General features: G+C 42.9%; 1 protein-coding gene across 1 annotated transcript in view; it reads right to left on the bottom strand.

Annotated features, from left to right (window-relative positions):
- The window catches only part of SMOC2 (SPARC related modular calcium binding 2), a 168,022-nt gene that overhangs the window by 77,450 nt on the left and 84,572 nt on the right, over positions 1-6,000 (bottom strand). The window lies entirely within an intron of this gene.

The following is a 6,000-nucleotide window of genomic DNA, read 5'->3' as shown; positions in this document are numbered from 1 at the left end:
ACAGCCAGGTAAGGAGACAGGTGGAGCACACTGAAGGGTACAAGGTGGGTGGTCTAGCACACAGCCAGGTACGGGGGAGACATGTGGAGCACGTTGAAGAGTACAAGGTGGGTCAGCATACAGCCAGGTAAGGAGACATGTGGAGCACACAGAAAGGTACAAGGTGAGCAGGTCAGCACACAGCCGGGTAAGGGGACGTGCATAGCACACTGAAGGGTACAATTGGAAAGGGAAAGGGAACTGGGGGAGAAGAAGGGTTGTGGTCACTCCTAGGGGCAGAAAGTTGACACAAGGGAGCGGAGCCCAGGGTTTGGGTTCAGAAGTCCTGGCCATGTCCCATTTCGCGGTGCGCCCAAGTGCTCACTGCTCGCTTTCTGAGTGAATGGGGTACAGGGGACTTGTGCACACTCATGTTAACATATGGTGCAGCCCAAGAGTTAAAGCTGAGAGGTCAGCTTGGACAAGGTTCTCACGTGGATCTGATGCCCGCTGGATGCCCTAACACCACTGGTCTGAGCAGACCTGGGATGGACAGAAACCTCCTCCCACAATTTGATCACGCACATAGGTGAACCTCAAGATGCATCCAAGGGAGCTGGGGCACCAGCATGGGTCTGGATCCCACTGCTTTTGTCATTCTGCTGCCCACTTTCCCAGCTCACCCTTGTCCACACCCTCCCCAGAGGCACCTGAAAATATCCACTTCCCCACCCTGAGCCCCACAAGGTTTGACCAAGGCTGAATCTAAGGTGATCAACCAATAATAGTTCAAGTAGTTGCTGAGGCTGCTTATGTACAACCAAACACCTCATGGGATTTGGTTCCTTGGTTTGGAGACTTAGGATCATGCTTTCATGGGACAACCCACTTAATTGGCCTAATAACGTGTTTTGTGCTTCTATCTCCTAGTTTGTTGCATACAGCCTGGAGTCCTAAAAGCTTGCAAGTGGCCATCCAAGGCACAGCAATTGGTCTCTATTCACCTGGAGCAACAGAGGAATAAGGAAAGTCAGGAATAGCAGGAAGATATGAAATGTGTGGCTAATCGCCTCCATGAACTGCTTCCTTTGCTGAGACCAGAAGAACTGGATGGTGTCCAGCTATCATTACTGAACATTTTGATCAAAGATTCCATAGAAGGATCCTGATCAAAAGAGGGGAAATGCAGAACAGAATTGAAAATTCTCACGGACTCCAGACTTTCTGGAGCCATAGAGGGTGAATGAACCCCTGAGACTATTGCCCTGAGATAATCTGTAAACGTTAAACCAAAAATATCCCCTTAAGTCTTCTTAAAATCTTTGACCATTTTTGTCATTTGTGTTGAACAGATAACCATTTTCTACTTCTTTCAATTTTGTCACCAACTTAAACTTAAAGGGGGTGGAAATCTTGTGAGCCTGGCTCTGGTTCCAGCATATTTAGATCAGTTTTAGGCAGATCATAAGCGTGACACTGTGGTCTGAAGCAGTAAGAATGTACTAGGTAGAAGACAGTGATAGGTTGGAATGCTCGTAAACTCTGGAAATGACAATGGAAATAACTTGACTTTAATGATAATCCATTAACCCATTGCCCTCGAATCGATTCCGACTCATAGCCACCCTGTAGAACAGAGTAGAACTGCCCCATGCGGTTTCCAAGGCTGTAATCTTTACAGAAGCAGACTGCTGTGTCTTTCTCCCATGAAGAGGCTGGTGAGTTTGAACTGCCAACCTCTCTTTTCACAGCCAAGTGCTTTAACCACTGCGCCACCAAGGCTCCTGACATTAATGATAAGAAAAGTATTATCTAATAAGTCTAACGCTTATGTAACAAAACGGATACTATTCATCTAAATTTTGTTGTGTGCTTGCACTGAACTATATCATGTCATACATTTTCTCATTTAATCTTCACAAAAACCCGACTCTTTTCCCCATTGGATAAATGAGAAAACCGAGGCAGAGCTAAGTCAGGCACCTGGTCTGAGGCACACAGTTAGCGTGGGGCGGGCTGAGAACTCAAATCTCAGCGAGGAGACCTGGCTTGCGTGTGCAACTACTGTCTGTGGCTAGAGGTGACAGGTAAATACATATACTCTAGTCCTGAGTTATACGGTTATTTTCAAGAGTCTTTCGCCCCACCTGTCACCTGGAAATCGGCATGCAATAAATTTGGCATTGATCCTTAGTTGTCGGAATTGTCCGACAAATTAGTTTCTATCATGTGAAGACCGTAAGGAAAATGGAGGTTGAGCTAAACATTTTCGGAGGCAACCGATGTTTGCTTTTGAGAGATCCTCAAAGTGGTCATCGTATTACCAGCTGGAAGTAAACAAGCCGGGAAGATCTGACCAAGTCAGCTTTCCTCATCAGCCTCATGATGAGGAAGCTGATGGCTTTTCAAGGGCAGGCCCCTGGAGAACGCACTGCTTACGTTAATGTGCTCTTGGTCCTTTCTCAGAAACCAAATTCATGAACAGAATTTATGGTGTGATTATCTGGCCACAAAATGCTTGTCGTGCTCTATCCAAGGACATACTGTATCTATAGAAATAGTTCTGGACAATTCTTGAGATGAAACTTTGGGGATTTTACGTCATATTTTACCATGCTTATGGTACATAATAAGCCAAATAGGATTGATTAAGTCAATAACCTCTTTAAAAAACTGCCAAGAACGTTGTAAAGCAGCGAGGCTATTACAGAAGAGTCTAAAGAAAGTCCGTGTTTGTTTTTATAAACATCCCGGCACAATGAGCACTGTTAACACATGTGGTTTTATTTGGTGGACCTGGCTCCCTGCAGGGAACTCAAACTTACTGAAAAAATGCAGTGATGTTTTCTTTTAGTAAGGGCCATAGAGAAGTCAGAAGACCTTCTGTAAACAGACTAATGATGACCCTTGGGGGTGAAGCCTCCGCAGAAGCACAATCTACGTATTTGGAAGCGGCCTTGCACTCACGAGGACGTTCCCAAGTTCTCCTCTTGTGCGGGACCAGCAGGGAGGGGGGGCCCCACTTCTGCCTGGGGTGGCAGTAGGGCCCCACGGAGATAATGAGCGGGAAGGTTACTCACCTGTGGTTCTCGCTAGCACAAGATGAGTTCCGGTTCTGTAAAGGACCTTAATCTTATCTGTTATGGATTGAATGTGTCCCCCAAAAATACGTGTTGGAATCCTAACCTCTATACATGTGGACTCATAGTTCCGACTCATAGTGACCCTGTAAGTGGTTAAGTGTTTGGCTGCTAACCAAAAAGTCGGCAGTTCCAATCCACCAGTCGCTTCTTGAAAACCCTCTGGGGTAGTTCTACGTTGTCCTGTAGGGCTGCTATGAGTTGAAATCAGCTCGATGGCAAAGGTACCGGTCTGGTACTATACGTGTGGACATGAACCCATTTGAGAATAGGGGTTTCCTTGTTTTGTCAACGAGGCCATATCAGTGCAGGGTATGTCTTAAGCCAATCACTTCTGAGATATGAAAGGAGTAGTTTAGGCCAAAAGACTAAGGTGAGAGGCCCGGAGTCACTCTCCTCGCTCTTGATTTACTAGCCTGATGCACTTTAGCAAGAAACATACCCTTTCCTACATTCAGTATTCTCATCCATCTGTCCCGTCTACCTCACAGGATCCCTGTGTGATTAAAGGGAGTAATATACCATGTTACATGGTTGAGCACAAATTCAAAGAAGTATGATTGAGCAAACGTTTGGCATAGCCCATTACACATGGGGTCACAAAGAGTAAAAGATCCCAGAAAGAAAACCAAGAGTCAAAACCCAAAATGCAAATTGCGTATACCTTCAGTATCACATATGAAAATATCTTCTAAAACGCCAAACCAGCATCAGAATGGGGCAATATTAGATTTTTCTATAAATTGTCGATTCATTAACATCCATGCTTATGGTGTATTATCCTGAACATCTGGTCCACCAAGTAAAGAGAGAGAACAAAGCCTCGAGTAATTGACAAGAATGGAAATGGAACATGAGAATTAAGCCAGAAGGTCTGCATTTTTTCTGTGTGATAATAAAAAGTTGTCTACTCAACTTTTCAACATACATATAGCAGTCGCCATGGAGTCGATTCTGACTCATGAGGACCCCATGTGTGCAGAGTAGAACTGCTCTATAGGGTTTCCAAGGCTGTGACCTTGAGGCAGCAGATGGCCAGGCCTTTCTTCTGAGGTGCCTCTGGTTGGGTTCCAACCGCCAAGCTTTTGACTAGTAGTCGAGAGCTTAACTGTCTGTGCCACCAGGGGCTTCTTGTATACATATACATCTATATATACCTTGTATATAAAACCAAAAAAACAAACTCATTGCAATTGAGCGATTCTGACTCATAGCGACCCTATACAACAGAATAGAACTGTCCTATAGGATTTCCAAGGAGCAGCTAGTGGATTTGAACTGCTGACCTTTTTGGTTAGCAGCCGAGCTCTTAACCACTGCACCACCAGGTCTCCATATACATATATATACACACATATATCTATACGTATATATGTGCATATATCTATATCTCTATCCTTATTATGCCACCACATCTCAACAGTCTTTACAAAAGAATAGCTTTCCGTTCTGTGTATTAGATTTATTCTCACCCAAGCCATTGATTTACAACCAATGCCCGGCTCTTGCTGCCGTAGAACAGATTCACCCGATGGTACTCTGAGCCCATAGGGAAATGTACTAACTCTTTAACATAATTATGATGCTTGCATTGCACGTTCTTCCATAGCTAATTCTCTCCAGGGTTTTACATTTTTTGAATTCTGAGCCATTGTGTTTGGGCTTTCTCTGCTCTAACAGCTTGTTTATGCTTATGGCTCAGATACTTTGTGCCCTGGGCTACGCAGCCCATCTCTAACTCACTGTGGAAAAGTAACTAACACTTTGGAGAGAGTCTGGCTCAGTATTTTTTCATTAAAACATAGAATATGAACATGATTATAATTCCAATTTACTTCTATGAATTTTAAGATTTATAACCATATAACAACTCTTTATTTTTAGAAAGATACTTCTGTAAAGTTCGTAGAATATCCATCAAAAGAGCATTAATTTACTTCTCAAACTAGCAGTAGATGTCAGTGACTTACAATGTGTCTGTCAGTTTGTTCAAATAATCGGACAACCAAAGGGAGTTTTGATAATAGCAAGTGGCTGCTTGACATCTATGGACTTAAAAAAAAAAAAATACAATAAAGCTTAAATGATGATCCCATTAAATGTAGGCTACTTGATTTTAATATGATGATACTTAGAGCATTTTTATAGGAAGCAATAACAAATTACATCAATTCTAAAACTATATCTTTAGATTTGGCTGTATTTCAAGAAGCTTCACACTGCATATAGTAAGTTTTTTGGATAGCTCACCTCCGTAATAGCTTTGCATTAATATTTAGAGTTTTATCATTCACCTTCTAACAGGTACAAAATCCTAAAAAGATTTTAAAAAATAAAAATAGCTGACATCGTCTACTTCGCCATATCCACGTCCACTGCCTCCTTCTCACAAGCCAATGCCAGAGATGCAGAGCTCTCCTGCTTTCAGCGGCTCCTGTCATGAGATCCTAGTCACTTCTGCCTCGTTCCAGTTTCTCTGTTGTCTACTCTTAGCTATCTGTCCACTTGGCCAGGGTTCTTTTCCTGCTCCCAAACTCTTCACAACAGGTTTGCTATTGTTTTTCTGTTCCTGGGGACAGTGTTGCCTATCTGGTTGGTTGATTGGTTGGTTGTTAATGTTGTTATTTGTTAAGGGGTCTCATGTCCCTTTTTTCCACATAAAATCCACTCTTAGAACATCGTGTTTCCCAGACATCCTGGCTTTAAAAAAAACAAAAAGTGAAAAATTGCTATTTGAGAAAGAAAGAAGAAAGACCTTCAGAGTTCTCCAGAAATTACCACAGGGAATGAATGACAGTGTGCCCAGGTGTGGCCCTAATACTTCTTACCCATTACATTTACAGTGTTTCATACTTAATTTCATATCTACTGACAGCTTCTA

The sequence above is a fragment of the Trichechus manatus genome, unplaced genomic scaffold, assembly GCF_000243295.1.
Source record: "Trichechus manatus latirostris isolate Lorelei unplaced genomic scaffold, TriManLat1.0 scaffold00002, whole genome shotgun sequence".
Taxonomy (NCBI): Eukaryota; Metazoa; Chordata; class Mammalia; order Sirenia; family Trichechidae; genus Trichechus; species Trichechus manatus.
The sequence above is the reverse complement of the archived record's forward strand: the minus strand, read 5'-3'. Positions and strand labels throughout refer to the sequence as shown.